We start from the raw sequence: 19,321 nt of genomic DNA on the forward strand, positions 1-19,321 counted from the left end.
GGTTTTTTTTCATATTTCTTGAGTGTTGCATTATCCAAGATACTTTTTGCTTACATCAGCACTAGGATTGTGAGAGCTTATAGAATAACAGAGTTGGAAGGGACATTGGAGGTCTTCAGTCCAACCCCCTGTTTAGGCAGGAAACCCTATACCATTTCAGACAAATGGTTGTCCAATCTCTATTTGTCCAATCCAAATGCTATGATTTTACCTCAAACACTTTACTTTTCAACTGAGGCATTACTAGCCTCTTACATCCACCTCTGAATTATTAAAAATCTAATGTTGTACATTCATATGTGAATTTAAGTGGCACATTTCTCAATGAATCAAATGTGAGAGAATGCAGAACTCAAGAGGAGAGAATGGCTGAGAAATTCCAACAGTGAATGCTGGCATAGTGAGATGTGCAACAATTTGCATCAATTGATGTACTGTACAACACCACAATCAGTACTCAGTTATCAAATCAACCAAAGTCCCAATGTTTCTTACCCTTGGTCCCTCATTAATGTGTACAAATAGAAAAATAAACATGTACTGAAACCCTCTCATCCATGTTGTCATCTCATAATAGAGAATGAGTGTGAATAAACCTATGTCTTTCTGAGCTCTCTCTTTACTGCACTACTCTAGGTTTGTTTCATCAAGTTGTTGTTGCTGGAAGCCTCCATAATCCCAACCAAAATTTGTAATTGATATAAAAGTCTTCTGGATTTTCCGATTAGAACCGTTAATGTTAGCAAGGAACAGCCAGAACAGGAGCCATTCAATTAATCCTCTGATAAAGACATTGTAAACTACAATAATGATAGTATTCAAAGTAGGGATTATATACACTGCTAATATTAGTGGTTTGTGCTAGAAGCAGAACCATCCTCCTTTTCCCTTGTACTTGAGTGCTATAGGATTGAAAGTCTTGCCTGAAAATCCTGTCAAAAGTCTGGTAAATTCATCTGCTTAGCTTGGGCATCAAGAAAGACTGATTGGAATTCCCACATGGAAGTTTCATAACATCATTCAAAAAGGGATTTTCTGGGTTAAGACATCAAACTAGAAAGCAGGAGATTGTGAGTCCTTCCTTAGCTATGAAAGCTAATTGGGTGACTTGGGCCAGTCACTCTCTCTCAGCCCAATATCCACCTCACAAGGTTGTTGTTGTGGGAAAAATAGGAGACGGAAGGTGTATTAAGTATGTTCACCACCTTGAGTTATTTATATAAATAATAAAGATGAGATATAAATAAATAAAAATAAATACATTTATCAAATTATTGATATTTTAAATTTAATATGACTCTGGTAATAATTTGCTGAACCTCAATGACATCACAGCATGTTGATAACTGTTCAAATTGGGATTTGAAAGATAACTGGGAGAATGTGCTGCAGCTAAGTTTCTGATAGGAAAGCAAAAGTTGTTTATTTTGCTGGAAATAAAATCTCATCATTTTTACATTAAAGGGGCTATGCATGTTCCTTGAAAAAAATAAAAAAAGTGATAGAGTAACTAAGTGCAGGAAATAGTCTCAGCAATGGGATAAAAAGAGGAAGAAGCAGAAACCCAAGGAAGATAGAAAGAACATTTAAAGCTAAAGAAAGAAAATATAAAACTGGAGATAATTGGAAAAATGATAACTCTAAGCAAAGAAATGTGCAAGGTCACAAAAAGTTCTATTTGTAAATTATGAAAAAAACTTCATTAATTAGCTTTATTCCACTTTCAGTATAATTATTATATTATTAAATATGGAAGAAGGCTGAATAAAGGTGAAAAATGATTCTGGTCATCTAGAATCAATTAATGAACAGAAATGGGGGGGGGGGAAATGAAGAAGTGTGATATGATTTTATTTTATTTTTTAACACTGGGGCTGAGACCGATAGTGTTTGCAGAGCAGGCATTGGTGGTAGATAGTTTTTAGAATGTTACAGCAGGTTATCTATTTTCATTTATCTATTAAATAAATTTATAAGGCCATCCAATTCACACATGACTCTGGGTGAGTTACAAAACTTACAAGGTTAGCATTGCAGACAATTGGATTGGAAGGTGAAAGTCTCTTGGCTCTTCCTTCGACTGGACTTGGCAGGTACTGCTTTTTATCAGGTCCATGCAGTTTGCATCCCTTCTCAGGTTTGGTGACAACTTGGGGAAAAGAACCAAAACATGGTGTTCAGAGCTCACCTTTATCTGACTTGTTAACTGGAAAGTGGTCTACCTGGGACAGACGATGCTAGCTGGACATCTAAGTACATAGATCAGCTGTTGAACATTTGGTGCACTGATCAGCATTTGGCAATGTGTTGGTAGGAAGGAGAGCTGGGAGAAACAGTGGAGGAGGACTTTTGCTGGCTTGTGCAGAGATGATGAGCACCGGAGTTGGAGTAGTAGAGATGGAAGTAATTTAAACAAGATGAAAGTGGCTGCTCCAGCACTAAAAGGAAGTGGTCATACGGTGGCGAGTTGACTGTGGAGTATGAGGGGATGAACTAAGGTGTTAGTTTCAGCCTTGGCCCTAAGCTGCAGCTTTCCTTCCCTACCTAGCCTGGTGGACATCTTGCCTTTTTCTAGAACAAGAAGTGATTTCATAGCCAACATTAGGGTATTCTGTTTTGAAAGATGATCTATCACAATTTAAATGGATCTTGTTGGTAATTTTTTAATTAATGACTGGAGGTAAGGACTCAGAGGGATTTGATTCTCCCCTGAATATAGGAGACTGCTTGCCTTTCCTATAGGTGAGAACTGGAGGAAGGAGGATTTGAATCATCCTCTGGATTGTTGGATGGCTGGATTAGTGGATATGCTACCACTCTAGGAGAGGGGACTGGTGGGAGCACTGAAAGACAATTTATGTAGGATAGGCATGGTAGGAGGGTCCTTGTTTATCTGGAGGTGCAGAGTGCTTTGTAGAAGTGCCTCTGGATTTAGTGGGCCCCTGAAGTAGATTATAATTTGTGTGTGTTTGGTGGGGGCTATTGCTTTGGGCATGGACCATTATGGGGGGTGAGAGTCTTTGGATGGCTGGGTTGGGAATGGGTTGTAACATTTTGGTAGTGACAGTAATGGAGATGTAATGGGAGATGGAGCACAAGCCATTCTCAAGGACCAAATGAAGATATTTTGTTCCAGTAGCATGTTTCAATCCTCTGCTCTCATTTGTGGGTCCTGATCAATGGTCCTTCAAAGGGCATGTACCTGTATCTGCCTTTTTTATTTATTTTAATATTGAGAACCACCCAGATTCATGTGCTTGATATGGATAGCCATATAAATCAAATGAATAAATAAACAAAGAGTTATTTCAAGCTCTTCGAAAGCCTTTCATTCATCCTAAAAATATTGGGTGATGATCAGCTTCTTTATGTGCCTTGTGTAGCGAATCTGGAAGCCACTCTTTACTTTTCTGAACTTTCTGAACTTCAAACATTTGTAGGTATGTTTCACAATGCAGAACTATTAACAGGATTATAAATACCTACATACAGAGAAAGGGGGGGGAAAGATAAGTGTTCATATTTTATGCAATTCCTCTGCAGCAACAGTATAGCAAAAAAGAATGTTCTTGGTCTGGATGTGTATTCATTTGTTTTAAAAGAAATGGCAAGAGAGAAGAGAAATACAAGGAAGTGTTTCTACTAAATTACACCTCTGGAACTTGTCAGCTGGAATCTAGACAACCAGGGACTTAGAGCACCAGCTCTTCTTCTGTGTGTCAGTCACCACCTCCAGCTTCTGTCTCTTTTTGCTACTCCCCACTTCCTATTCTCTTTGTTCTTTTAATTCTTACTTATAATAAAGAACAGAGGGGCATTCAAATGCAAATGCAAAGCCTTAGGGGGAGGGGAAGAAGGATGAATCTTGAACAAAAATATGTTAATATCCCCTTCCTTTCTTTCCAGATTTTCCTCCAAAACTGACTTGTGGGGAGAAAAAGCAAAATCATTGTTTGCAGAATCAAAACCTAAAGAATAAGCGCATATCTTCTCCTTCTCTCTCTCTTTCTCTCTCTCTCTCTCTCTCTCTCTCTCTCTCTCTCTCTCTCTCTCTCTCTCTCTCTCTCTCTCTCTCTCTTTTTGCTGTTACGGGGAATGGAAAAGAAATGGCAAGAGAGAAGAGAAATGCAAGGAAGTGTTTCTACTAAATTACAGAAATAATTTTCTTTATAGAAAAGAATTTGGCAAAGGGCAAATACTTATTTAGCAAAGCCATTGCATTTAACATATACTTGGAAGCTTTGGTGCCTTAGATTTGGAGTGTCCATTCTTGGCCACTATACTATTACCTTTTGCCTCTTCTTTCCTTAGCCAAATATCTCTCCTGTGGTTCCTTTCCAGAATTTCTTTCCAATTCTTTTTTGAATAACTCACAGCTATTGTTTTTTCCTCCCAGAGTTTATTATTAGCACCTGTGATTCACAAACTGAGCTTTCCATTATCTGGTCCCCTCCAGCTGTGGTGGATTGCAATAAGATTCTCATCTGTGTCTGTTCTCCACTCCTCCCCACCAAAAAAAAAAATATGTCAAGGCAATGAAAAGTTTTGCCAAATAACAGCCATTCAGAACTAAGTCTGTGATTCTCAGCATATCATCTGCAAAGATACATATTGAATTTAATGGGGCCGATGTCTGTTAGCAGGGTTTGGGTTGGGATTTTAAATCATTATTATCAAAATGGATAGCTCTGCAGACAAGGCATTGTAATTTAACATCAGCTGTCTGCAATTAAAGTAAGTTCGAATCTTGCCAGGCTCAAGGTTGACTGAGCCTTCCATTCTTTCTAAGGTAGGTAAATTGAGGACCCAGTTTGTGGGGGCAATAAGCTGACTTTGTATAAAATATACAAAAGTATGAAGGCTATTGCTTAACGCACTGTAAGCCACCCTGAGTCTCCAGAGAAGGGCGGCATATAAATCAAATTTTTTAAAAAAAGAAGAAGATAGGCTTAGACTATCAAACCAACATACTCTAGTGAAGGATGTTAGCACCCACCCATTGAGGACTGGGCCAGCCTATCTACAAAATAAAAGACCTCAGCTCCAGGGTGATGGGATTAAGACATTACCCTCCAGGACATAATAGGATTATCTATCAGCAGAGCTCACCACATGGCAAACCAAGCCCCTTCATTACATCAGCCCAAGGTTCAACCAACCTTAATTCAGACAAACATGATTCCATATGGGAGTCTGACTAATACATGCCCTTGCCACAGGAACAGGAAGCTCACCTTCAAAGCCCAAGAGAGAGAATAAATAACACTCCCTCTCCACTCCATGTGGTCAGCTATCCAGAATCAGATGTGCTTGGTGGTTCTGCTTCACCATTAAATTATTCTTCCAAGCAGCCTCCATGTTTCCAGTGTCTTTCTCCCCACTTGGAATTGAACCCAGATGGACATTCCTTCCAACACTGGATATTTAGAAATCTACAAATCCTTTTGCAACAGTAAGTGCTTGGTATACTTTTGTCTTTTTCTTAAATAAAAATCGGGAGAAATATCAGTTGCATGGTATAATGATTTCTTTATTGTTCTTAAACACCTTTCATCATGTTTTCAATTAAGAATGTAATAATTTCCTGATTCCACATTAATTCAAGGAATTATATGCAATTCCCATATAAGCATAAGGATAAATATAAGAAGGTCTAAGCATATATTGCCACTTAATTTAGAATCGGATCACTGGTCCCTTTAAATTAATGCATCTTTCTAATCTGGCAGAAGCCTAACTCCTGGCAAAGGTACTTAAAGAGAAAGATTACAGATTATATGTAAGAGTTTCTGCAGACAGTATACAGGCAGTCTTCAACATACGACCATAATGGAGCCCACTGTCATGTGACCAACCCATTTTACATCCTTTTATGCAGCAGTTGTTAAGTGAATTCATATTCATTAAGCAAACACCACAGTAATTAAGCAAACCCATGGTTCCCTTATGGGCGTGGTTTGGCTGAAAACCAGAAGCATCATTTTTTGGCAAAACCATTGTAAAACATGGTCACATGACCATGAGACACCACAAATGGCTTAAGTGCAGCCATGTTGCCAAGTTCTCAAAGTTCAGTCTCATGACTGGGAGTCTACTCTCTTCTGTGTGTTACTATGTAAGTTATCTTTCCTCTGTACATTTAATTAGTTTGGAGCCTCTTTTGTGCAGAGTTGCCTTTAAATGAAGAGCAGACTAGGATCTTCTTGGACTAGAGATTCTCAAACTTTGCAGACCCAGAACAACTCAAAAGGATAACTAAATCATGTGATCTACTCTTTAATAAAATGTGGTTTCATTGGATCTAGGAATTAGTTTGGTATGGCAAGCTTAAATTAGGGGAAGAGGCACTCACTTTTCTTATCTGTTTGCTGATTCAGAAACCATTTACGGTAGCTTATTTATCTTCAGGTTGAATGTATATATTTAATTAAATACAATTTGCAACTTTTTTGTACATGATCCCATGCTGCTTTTATAGGCCCATTAATACTTTTTGTTTCTCCTTGTTCACTGAACCATGGATTTCATCAATTTCTTGTTTTGCTTTTTTGAGTAAGTCACAAAGAAATCTGTAGCTCAGTTTTACTTTAACATCATTAATGAGATTTCATCTGAAAAATGCAGGTCAGATCTCCAAGATTGTCTCAACATCTTATCCCAACACATAAGTTCTCATGATATTTCCAAAAGTATATTGTTTAGACCGGGGTGTCAAACTCTATTTCATGAGGGCCGCATCAGGGTTGTGTTTGACTTCGGGGGGAGGGGCATGGCCAGGGTGTGTGTGGCCAGCTCAACATCACTCATGTCGGGGGTGCCTGTGGTGGCCTGAGTGCTCTGCCAGCGAAAACAGGTTACTCCTAAGCTCCGTTTTCACTGGCAGAGGGTTGCAGAAGGCCATCACAGCCGAAAATGGAGCTCGAGAGCCTGTTTTTGCTGGCAGAAGCACTGCAGGCCAGTCCTTTGCTGTTTGCAGGGTGGCCCCATTGGCCAGATTTGAGTACCCTGTGGGCCGGCTCCGGCGCCCAGGCCTTGAGTTTGACACCCCTGGTGTAGACTGACTATTCTCTGTCTATGTGCTCAGTCAAGGACCATTCTAATATTGTTGTGTATTGTGCCTTAGCTCAATATAATCTTTTGGGGTAGCATCCTGGCAGGTACCTGATTCCAAAAAGTAAAAAGGGACAAAATAAAAAAATGTGTCGCAGCAGCACATAAAAACAAATTAAATTTCATTAGATTTCATTTAAATGTAATCAAAATTAAAGTTACTATGATTAGTCCCCATATATTCAATCATCTCTCCTTAAACATTGTAGTTAGAAGCAATATTTGAAGGGACTTTGTTAGGAATAATTAAGGTGTTCCTAGCTGCATGCAGTCGTGGTCCTTCAGATTATATATCTCTTAGGAAAGCTAATAGGTTAGATACCTGAGTCCAAGCCAGCATCAAATTAGCACCATAGTGAGTGAAGGATTTGGATTATGAGAACAACCAAGGATATCTGAAGAAATGTTTGGATGGCAGGTGCTGGCCTCTGCTCTTAATATATCGTATCTGAGAGAAGCACCTCGTGGTGCCCAGTGGTAGGGCCCTACAAATATAGCCACTATTGCATTTAACAAAACAACTGTGGTATAATATATAGATGCTCATATTTTTTTATGTACCCCTGCTGGCATCATGACTTATTGAACTGAGATGTAATGAAGCTTGTATACCTAATGGTATTCCTAGTCTCTTTCTCTATAAAGAAGCACATACATACACAATTATAGCTAGAATAATTCTTAGGGCATTTAATTATTGAGCTAGACTCTTCTCACAATCTGATCCTTGACTTATCAAGCGGTGCCTCCTACAGCAAATAAATTTCTCCACTCCTTGCACCAGCTGGTTTACATTTTTATTCAATCATATGCATACCTTTGGGTTTTCTCTAAAAGTCTTTTTAAATTCCAACAATTCCAACAATAATCTATTATTTAAAAACGGGGTGCTGAATATCTTTGCCCAAAGAAATTTGTCTAAATTATCACAAAATAAAGTTGCTTCTTAGAAAGCACTTAATAAAACAGAATCAAATGTGATCATTATCTGAGGTTTGTTACAGTCTGTCTGAGAGGCCCTTACATGACTACAGATAGTCCTCGACTTACAAAGTTTGCTTAGTGACCATTCAAAATTACAACGATCCTGACAAAATGGGGAAATCAGATTCACTTAACCATGTTATTAATTGCACTGATTTGCTTAACAAATGTGGCAAGAAAAGTCATAAAATGGGGCAAAGCTCATTTAACAGCAAATGGTATCAGCAATTAGGTCTGATTTCTCAAAATTCCATATATGTGTTTCTACTCTTGCTCTAAGGAAATTATTGATTTATTCTAGTGCTCTATTTCCATTTCAGCACATGAAAATTTTCTGAGCCCCTCTTGATAAGAAACTCATTTGGCCTGATTCATATAAAATTCAATTTATAATTAATTTAGAGAAGGAGGCATTGTAATGGAAATTAGCAAGCTTTGTACAGACTGCTGTTAAATATGTTATCAAATGTTTTTAATGTTTTCTAGAATTTTGTTTGCTGTAATAACACTGTTTTAATGTTTTACAGATTTTTGTACATTTTAGTGTATTTATTAATACTTTTGGTTGCCAACAGATTACATACACTGTGGCATTTTGAAAAAAAAATTTTTTATCCTTTACAGATGTGCATTGCCTTTTATAGTTCTCTTTCTTTAGCTAAACCTAATATTGGATTTTCAAGGAATAAGTCATCAGAATGATTGAGACATTTAAAGTCTAGACAAAAAAAGAGAAACAGCAAGATCTTTTCTCTGATTCACAGGGAGCCCAGTAAGAGGATATGGATGAGATGAACAGCTGCCATGGATGGCTTTCATCCAAAATTGAGCTGTAAAACAGCTGTTGGAGGTCACTGGGCAGATAAGATCAGATGTGCAAAATTATTTGCCTTACTGTGAAGCTAAGATGGTGAATGGACAGTGGAGATTTCACTCTTCAGGGGGTCTAATTAGCTGAGTTGCATGGACTTACATACCAGGAGAACTGAAAATATCTGTGCTTTGAAAGAACTGAGAGTTGGAATAAAAAAATCAGGATTCCAGGATATAGGATTATATTTTGTCTTCTTTACCAATTCAAATTTGTCAAGGTAGCTTACACAACCTTGCAATGGAACTTCACTTCAAGTCTGTCAAGGTTGTTTACCCATAATTTGCATAAAATCAATGAAAAGTAAGAATTAAACATTCTTAATAAATATTAAAAGCTTCAGTGTTTTTTAAAGTCCTTGCCTATAGCCCAAGTGAGATCCCGCTCTTCATTACACCTGGCATCTTTTATCTTTATTTTTTATATTTTATTGATTTTATTGTAAGTTCTTTGATTATTATGAGCTGCCCAGATTCATTGACAGGCAGCATAAAAGTTTTATTATTATTATTATTATTATTATTATTATTATTATTATCTTTTATTCATTAAAAATGAAACTCAGTCAACTGGACATTCAAAAATGCATCACAAATACCATTGACTGATGCTAATGGTTGATACGGATTGCTGCCAGCGTCCTAGGTATCAACCAAGTACCTTCTTAAGATGTACGATGTTCCAAGTAGCGTAGTTTTTTGCAGTTCCACTGGTGTTATTGCAGGAAGCTGCAATTTTTGATATATTATTATTATTATTATTATTATTATTATTATTATTATTATTATATACAAAAACATGTGAAACCACACTGGCCAGTTCTTTTTTAGCTAGTATCAGCTTTCAGACACATTGAGTTCTTCCTAAGAATCCTATAATATTATTATGGTTTGTCGCAGAGACAACCAGATGTTTAAGCATTTTTAGACACCTAAAAAGAACTCATCTATTGAGTCCTTCCCAAGGACCTGGGATAGGCAGATTTGTTTGATGGTGTTAAAAGTTTTATAAAAGGCTTTGTACAACCTTAGTAAGACTACACCTGGAATATTGCTTCCTGTTTTGGTCACCACATTACAAAAAAGATGTTGAGGCTTTGGAAAAAGTGCAGAGAAGAACAATTCAGATAATTATTGAAATTGAATGAGAAAATGGACAAGTATAAAAAGTGGAAAGAGGGGCACATAACTAAGACAGAATATCAGCAAATAGCCCGAGCCTGCAAAGATGAAGTGAGGAAAGCTAAGGCTCACAATGAACAAAGGCTTGTGACAAAAGTAAAAAATAGCAAAAAAAGCTTCTTTCAACATGTTAAAAACAAGAAAAAAGTCAAAGAAACAATTGGTCCATTGCTGGGAGAAAGTGGCAAGAAGGTGACAAGCAACAGAGAGAAAGCAGAACTACTTAACTCATTTTTTGCATCTATCTTTACACAAAGGGAAAAAGCAGCCCAATTTATCAAAAACAGCACCACAAAAAACATATTAGGAACACAAGTTAAAATAGGGAAGAAAATGGTAAGTGAACATCTGTCTACCCTAGACGAGTTCAAATCACCAGGACCAGATGTACTACACCCCAAAGTTCTGAAGAAACTGACAGACGAGATCTCAGAACCACTGAACTATATCTTTCAAAGAACCTGGAGCACCGGGGAACTGCCAGAGGACTGGAAAAGAGCTGATGTAGTTCCCATTTTCAAAAAAGGAAAAAAAATAGATCATGGAAACTACAGACCTATCAGCCTGACCTCAATACCAGGGAAGATTCTGGAAAAGATAATCAAACAACAAATCACCAAACACCAAGAAGCAAGCCAAGTAATAACCAACAGCCAACATGGGTTTGTCAAAAGCAGATCATGCCAGACTAATCTTATTGCATTCTTTGACAAAGTGACAAAATTAGTGGACCAGAGGAATGCTGTCGATATAATTTACTTGGACTTCAGTGAGGCATTTGATAAAGTAGATCATAGCCTACTACTAGATAAAATTAAAAAATGTGGGTTAGACAGCATCAGCACCAGATGGATTCGTAACCGGCTGATCAAACGCACTCAACGTGTAGTTTTCAATGGAACTGCATCTACATGGAGGGAAGTATGCAGTGGGGTACCCCAAGGCTCTGTTTTAGGCCCAGTACTCTTCAACATCTTCATCAATGATTTGGATGAGGGAATAGATGGGGAACTCATCAAACTTGCAGATGACACAAAGCTAGCAGGAATAGCCAACACTCTGGAAGATCGGCTTAAGATAAAGAAGGATCTTGACAGACTTGAACATTGGGCGCTATCTAATAAAATGAAATTCAATGGTGAAAAAAGTAAGGCTCTACATTTAGGCAAGAAAAACAAAATGCACAGGTACAGTATATGTGGTACCTTGCTCAATAGTAGTAACTGTGAGAGGGATCTTGGAGTCCTAGTGGACAACCATTTAAATATGAGCCAACGGTGTGCAGCAGCAGCCAAAAAAGCCAACACAGTTCTAGGCTGCATAAAAAGAGGGATAGAATCAAGATCACGTGAAGTGTTAATACCACTTTATAACGCCTTGGTAAGGCCACACTTGGAATACTGCATCCAGTTTTGGTCACCACGATGTAAAAAAGATGTGGAGACTCTAGAAAGAGTGCAGAGACAAGCAACAAAGATGATTAGGGGACTGGAGGCTAAAACATATGAAGAATGGTTGCAGGAACTGGGTATGTCTAGTTTAATGAAAAGAAGAGGAAGCGCCCAAATTCGTAACAAGAGTTAGATGAACTTTAGAAAGCAGCATAGTTTAATCTGTGGCAATTGTAATGTATATAGTTTTGGCGGGAAGTTTGAATGGTTAATGCTCGTTGCTGATTGGTTGACTCCCTGGCCTGTAAAGTATATAAAGGGAGCTGTTCTACTGTAACAGTTGCTGGATTCACACCATGAAGTAAAGAGCTGTTGTTACTCACAACCTGGCTTCTGTGTCCTCATTCACCCAACCTAACATTGGCGACGAGGATGGGATTTTGAAGCAAACGAGAAGCTAGGGAAAAAGAGCTGACAACCATGAATTCAGCCAGGCAGATGAGCTCAGTGCCCAGAGAGACAACCACGATGTCTACTTTTGCACCACCTAAGCCTTTCGACCCAGCCAGAGAGAAGTGGGGGTTGTATATGGCTCAATTCGAATGCTTTCTTGAGGCTAGCAACCTACAAAGCCTCTCCGACAACAGAAAAAGAGCTCTCTTCCTGAGCCACTGTGGCCCAGAAGTCTTCGATATGGCTGAGTCACTATCTGAGCTGACCCCGGTTCAGTTGGTACTGTGGCAGGTTTTACAAGCCTCGCTAAAGGCACACTACGCCCCGGTACCCTCCAAATTTGTCCGGAGGTACGAGGTTCGCCAGCAGCTGCAGCGAGAAGGAGAACTGATCAGTGCTTACATGGCTGCCCGCATAAGGCTGCGACACACTATGAGTACCAAGACCTCAATGACGCGCTCCTAGAGCAACTAATCTGCGGCGTTAGAGATATTCGCCTACAGAGAAGACTGCTAGCCCGGTCAAACCTGACCCTCCACATTGCTCTTGACGAAGCAAGAGCACACGAATCCTCCACAAGGCTGCGGAGACTCTGCAATGACCAGCACCATCACAAGCGACGCCAAAGTCGACCCCGGTGCACCGCGAAGCAACCCAGACAGAGAGGAAGAGTCTGACAAAGATGTCTTCAAAACGGAAAAGTGCAGACGTGATCAGAGGGATCGCTGAGCAGACTGTGCGAGCTGTGGAGGGTCACACCAATGACAGACCTGCAAATTAAGGGATGCCATCTGCAGGTGCTGTGACAGAAAGGGACATTTGGCAAGGGTATGCAGAGCCAGCCAACCATCCAGTCACAAGCCAAAGAGTGGATCTAGCCAATACGAGCCAGCACAGCACAAAAAGGCCAACAAATATGGCGACTACAGGAAGGGTGCGAAATTCGAAAGCCACGAGACCTGAAGCACCACAATAGGTAAAGCAAGTACGGCTCCTGAAAAGAAGCTACACACCATGGTGGAGATAGAAGGAAGCTCGTGCAAAATGGCGATCGACACTGGCTCATCTCTATCCATCCTGTCCTGGGCCACCCTGAAAAAGGCAATACCCAGCTTAAAGAAATGCCAACTACAGCGACTACAGCTTCGCGACTACCAAAATAATCACATTCTTGTGGAAGGAGTAGACATGTTCCAGGTTGAGTATGGAGAGCACCGGAAGAAGCTACCCCTCACTGTGGTCAGCGAATACCTCACAAGCCTCCTGGGACTGGACTGGTTTAAGGCCCTGGGAATGGGAGTCACCGGAGTCCACAGCGTGAGTGGCAGCCTGAGGGATGACCTGATGCAAGAATTCCAGGATGTCTTCGACGATCGCCTGGGCAAATATGTAGGGACCCCTCTCTCTTTTAACTTAGACCCCAACGTTGCCCCAATCCAGCTAAAAGCTAGGAGAGTGCCCTTCGGACTAAAACCAAAAATTGACATTGAACTGGATAGCTCATTAAGCAGGGGGTGCTAATTCCCATCGACCACGCCAAATGGGAAACCCCAATAGTGACCCCTGTTAACCTAGATGGGTCTGTGCGCCTCTGTGCTGATTACAAATGCACGATCAATAAGGCTCTTCAGCAGAGCGCTTATCCGGTCCCCTTCGTGCACTATTTGCTTCACTCCCTGGGCCCTGGCAAGATTTTTGCAAAACTTGATCTTGTGCAGGCGTACCCAGCAACTACCGGTAGATGGCGCTACCGCAGAGGCACAGACTATCGTAACTCATAGAGGTGCCCTCAAATGTACTAGACTACAATTTGGAGTCAGCATAGTCCCCGGCTTATTCCAAAGCACAATGGAACATCTGCTGCAAGGACTTCCAGGGGTAGTTCCCTATTTTGATGATGTCCTTATTACTGCAGCAGACGAACAACAATTGGGGGACCAGTTGAGACAAGTACTAGAGAAATTCAGGAGCGCTGGCCTCAGAGTCAAGCAAAACAAATGCATGATCGCAGTCCCATCAGTTGAATTTCTGGGGTACAGGGTGGATGGAACTGGCATTCACCTCACCGAAAGCAAGATAAGGGCCATTAGGAATGTGGCAACCCCCAAAAACAAGGCTGAGTTAAAAGCGTTTCTGGGTCTACTAAATTTCTATGCCATCTTCCTGCGCGACAAGGCAACGGTAGCGGAACCCCTGCACAGACTATTGGCCAAGAATGCACCCTGGGTCTGGGGAAAAAACTTTTGTCTGCAGATAGTTTTCTAATCCAGTACAACGTGACGCTTCCCTTTGTGCTAGTCTATGACGCATCCCCCTTTGGAGTAGGGGCCGTCTTGAGCCACAGACTGCCGAATGGACTAGAGGTACCCATCGCTTACTATTCCCATACCTTGTCCAGCGCTGAGCAGAACTATAGCCAGCTGGACAGGGAGGCTCTGGCAGCCGTCTCAGAAGTAAAGAAGTTCCATGAGTACTTGTTTGGGCGGAATTTCGAACTAGTCACAGACCATTGATCGCTCTTGGGCCTCCTGGCAGGAGATCGGACCACACCTGCTGCTTTGTCTCCACGAATGACTCGTTGGGCAATCTTTCTAGCAGCATACTCCTATCGCCTTGTCCACCGACCCGGACTAAGTTTGGGGCATGCCGATGCCCTCAGCAGATGCCCGCTTCCAGACATCCTAGGGGATCTAATCCCTGGAGTACCAGTTTTACTAATTGATGCTTTGGACTCAGGACCTCTCACTTCTGCCAAAGGGGCAAAAGCCTTGGCTAAAGACCATGTCGTGAAAACAGTAATGAGCTGGGTCACGAGGGGGTGGCTGGGAAGGACTGAAGGCGGGGAATTTAAACTTTTTGTACCTAAACGGAACAAACTGTCAATGCAAGGGGGTTGCTTACTGTGGGGAGATCGTGTCATTGTACCCTTATGCTTAAGGGAAAAGGTATTGCATATGTTACATGATGGGCACCCCGGAATTGTAAGAATGAAAGGGCTACCCAGGAGTTATGTGGCCACAGGTAGACAACAACATCACCAAGTAGGTGGGGAAGTGTCAACCCTGCCAAGAGTCCAGGCCAGATCCACCCACAGCACCAGTAAGGGAATGGGAACAACCCCAAGGTCCCTGGTCTAGAATCTACATAGACTTCGCTGGCCCCTTTCACAGCCAAACATTCCTGGTCATTGTCAATGCCTATTCCAAATGGCTCAAAATCAAGTTAATGAAATTCCCGACCATTGAAGCAGTAATCAAAACGCTTCGGAGACTTTTCGCCACCCATGGATTACCCGACACACTTGTGTCAGACAACGGGCCCCAGTTTACCATCACCCAATTTGAGGGGTACCTGGCGGAGTTAGGAATCAGCACGCACTCTCTGCGCCTTTTCATCTGGCCAGTAACGGACTGGTTGAGAGGTTCGTGAGAACGGCTAATGAAGCACTCTCACGGTTAGGACCAGGAGACTGGCAAGCCAGGGTAGATAAGTTCCTGGCAGCCCAACATGCCACCCTATGTACCGCCACCGGGCACAGTCCGGCTGAACTTCTAATGGGCAGGAAGCTTAGATGCATCCTGGACCGGCTAAACCCAAACTATTCCCCTGATGGGTTCAAGGGAGCCAATAGGAAGCTAAGGGAATTCCAGGTAGCCAGTGTTTGCGAGGAATTATGCAAACGGGCCCCTATGGCTAACCGGGACAATTTCTGAAATAATCGGTCCAAAGTCGTACACAGTGGACATGGGAGATGGGAAAATTTGGTGCAGGCACATAGATCAGCTACGGAAAAGATTAGCCACAGAATCAGAAAACCACTCAGAAATTCCAGTACCTAACTACCAAAACCTTCCCACAACAGCTAGCTCAAGCCCGAGATGGTTGGAAGACTCATCTGAGAACTTCGGTGTCCAACGCTGCCCTCTCGAGGAACCGGGCCCAGCCGAAGAAGTCAACGCCCCAGTGAAATCCAGGAGGTTCCATTGGTGGAGCTGGGAGAGACAAAAGGTCCCTCCGACCAGCTCGACGCCATGCCTCAGACTGAACTGTGCAGGTCAACCCGGGTATGGACACATCCTGGTCACCTGTGTGATTTTGTATGCCAATGTATAACCTAAGTGCCTTCTGGGAAGGGAGGGGTGTAATGTATATAGTTTTGGTGGGAAGTTTGAATGGTTAATGCTCGTTGCTGATTGGTTGACTCCCTGGTCTGTAAAGTATATAAAAGGAGCTGTTCTACTGTAACAGTTGCTGGATTCACACCATGAAGTAAAGAGCTGTTGTTACTCATGACCTGGCTTCTGTGTCCTCATTCACCCAACCTAACAGCAATGACTTATCCAGATCAAGATGAATTAAATTTTTACATGCAATATGACTATGATTCATATGTGAGCTGTTGATTAACATTATATTTTGCTGACTCATATTTATCTTGAATCCTTCAGAATACTGCTCGAGTTCTGTTCAATTGAAGAAAGCTGGATGCTTCAAGTCTAGGAATACTCATTTAAGAAAATTTGGCAAAAGTTTGTGCATCTCTTTTGACTTGCATGGATTTAGCTAAATAAACGGCTTAGTGATTTCCCTATACCCTTATTAAAATGAGGACAGTCATACAGATTTTTCCTTTATGGGGATCTGACCATTGGAAAATTTACATAGTATATATGTGCAAAGTGAGGTGTTTTAACTAGATTTTTTGTGCATGTAAAATCTCAAAACTTAAGAACTGTCACATTCAAAAATGAAAGGCATAATGTAGCAACGTCTAGTATTTTCTTGTCAAGTTACCATGAAACCATGCAAAATAATACAAAGCAGTGGAAAGCAAAAATAACATAACTTTGATAGAGTTTATGAAATAAGTTCTTTTTTATTATATTTTGATTGATCGCACAGTTAGTCCAATGTTTAGACTGGATTTAGCATTTTTGTCAAGTTGTTGGGGTCCTTGGAGCTCTCTGAGCTAGGTTGTTTTCTTGCAGACATTTAATTACCAAACTATATAACATCATCAGTGCTGGTAAGGGAGTAAGGTTTGTTCTCAGTTTATATATTAGTGGCTTATCCTGTCAGTGTTGTTTACTGTTAGCTTGTTTGTCTGAGATGGTAGATTTTTGATTGGGGTATTGTTTGCTTCTTGTTTTTGGTCTATGTTAATCTTGGTGTTAATCTCTGTTCATCTGGGTGTTGATTGCTGGTGAGATAAACATATGTAGATGTTGTTTATCATTTGCATACTATTTAAAAGAGACAATCAAAAAACCAAAAAGGAAAGAAAAAGACCTAAACATCTCCTCACCAGCAATCAACACCCAGGTGAGCAGAGATCAATATCAAGATTAATGCTGTTTTTTAATCTCTTTTGCCTGCTACATTTTTATCCAGTGGCCCTGTAATACTTTGTCTTGCCGCTTCTCTCTTCTGTTCATTATTTGGTCTTTCTTATAGGCCAATTTGGTCTTTTTGATATTCAGAAAGCCTTCGTGGTATACTAGCTTCAGTGCATCTTTTTCACTATCATTTCAATAGTCTTCCAATGCCATTCTTAATTCTTCAGCTATCTGGTGTACTGCAACATTTCACACCTACCTATGCTCCTTGGTAAACAGAGTTTGTCAACATTGTTGTGTGAATGAAGGTCATGATTCATTGTTATTATTTTTCTAGTCTTCCTATCCAGGGCTTTTAGTTTTGTTCAAATCCAATCCACTATTCCAATTGTAATGGCTAGATCTGATGACTGGAATTGCCTAGGTGTTAATGACTTTGACAGTATATTTCCACCACTGAGTTTGGACTTTAAGATCTCCTTCACTCTTCTGAAATATTTACTACTAATTTTCTTAACTTCAGTGTGCTTGATGTTGTCAGCCTGGTGGGTGTCCAGGTATTTGTAATGATCTTCTTCATCTAGACACTTGATGTTATTTCTATAGAGCAGGGTGTCAAACTCATGTTGTTACACCGTCGTCACATGACATATCAAGACTTTTCCCCCCTTCACTAAAACAGGAATCGTCGTGGCCAGCGTCGTGTGATTTTTTAAAAAAAATTTATTAAAGAGTTTTACAAAAAATTTTACAAATATTTCCCCCTCCCCCCTCCCTTCCTTATCCTCCCCCCCCCCACCCCGAACTTTCCGGAACAAAATACAGGGTATAACAATTAACAATCCTATACTAAGCTAAGCTAGCTATCTATGGACTCCTATCCCCCCCTTCACACTTTAACTCCCCTTTTACTTAACTAAATATGAATACTCTTAATTTTTCTATTCATTCATAAACTATTTGATACTTTTTAGTCTGATATTTGTTTTGAATATAATCAATCCATCTTCTCCATTCCGATATATATCTTTCTTGTGAATAGTCTTTCAAATATGCTGAAATTTTTGCCATTTCTGCTAAATTCGCTACTTTTAATGTCCATTCTTCAATAGTAAGCAAATCTTCCTTCTTCCAATATTGTGCCACCAAAAGTCTAGCTGCAGTTATTAAATTCAAAATCAATTTAGTTTCTATAACCGTACAATCTGTAATTATACCCAACAAAAACAACTGTGGAGTAAACCTTATCTTCTTTTTAAGAATATTTTGGATAATCCACCATATTTTTATCCAAAATGCTTTAACTTTTTTACAAGTCCACCATATATGATAATAGGTGGCATCATCACAATCACATCTCCAACACTTAGATTGCAAATTCGGATACATACAGGCTAGCTTTTTAGGGTCTAAATGCCATCTGTAAAACATTTTATAAAAAATTTCTCTTAAATTTTGCACTTGCGTACATTTCACATTTCTAACCCATATTTTTTCCCAAGTTTCCAACATTATTGGTTCCTGAATATTTTGTGCCCATTTTATCATACAATCCTTAACTAATTCCATTTCTGAATCTATTTCTATCAATATATTATATAATCTTTTTATATGCATTTGACTTTAATCTCTAATTTGTTTTACCAAATTTTCCTCGTTTCACATGATACCAAAAATATGGAACGCTTCACGAATTTGTGTGTCATCCTTGTGCAGGGGCCATGCTAATCTTCTCTGTATCGTTCCAATTTTAGTATATGTGCTGCCGAAGCGAGCACATGGCCAGCGTGTGATTGATCCAGCCCAGTGGCTGCAAATTTGACACCCCTGCTATAGAGCATCTTGAGATCTTATCAGACAGAATATTTAGAACAGTTTTTCTCTATTATTAAACTACAACATTCCCAGCCAGTATGCTTAAATCAGGTGACTGGTTCAGAATATCTTATTAAAATTAAGAGATATTCTAGTTTTGTGCTGGTTCTTATTTTCTTT

General features: G+C 40.2%; 1 non-coding gene and 1 pseudogene across 1 annotated transcript; one reads left to right on the forward strand and one right to left on the reverse strand.

The window, feature by feature from the left end:
• Positions 1-12,065: 12,065 nt before the first annotated feature.
• Positions 12,066-13,511, forward strand: LOC148112803 (uncharacterized; annotated as a pseudogene).
• A 5,486-nt stretch (positions 13,512-18,997) lies between these two features.
• LOC117655954 (U6 spliceosomal RNA) lies at positions 18,998-19,104 on the reverse strand. The gene has a single exon (XR_004588830.2). It is a non-coding gene; the product is annotated as a U6 spliceosomal RNA (small nuclear RNA).
• Positions 19,105-19,321: the final 217 nt, after the last annotated feature.

This window comes from Pantherophis guttatus, chromosome 7, assembly GCF_059756535.1.
Source record: "Pantherophis guttatus breed Tessera chromosome 7, ASM5975653v1, whole genome shotgun sequence".
NCBI classification, from domain to species: domain Eukaryota; kingdom Metazoa; phylum Chordata; class Lepidosauria; order Squamata; family Colubridae; genus Pantherophis; species Pantherophis guttatus.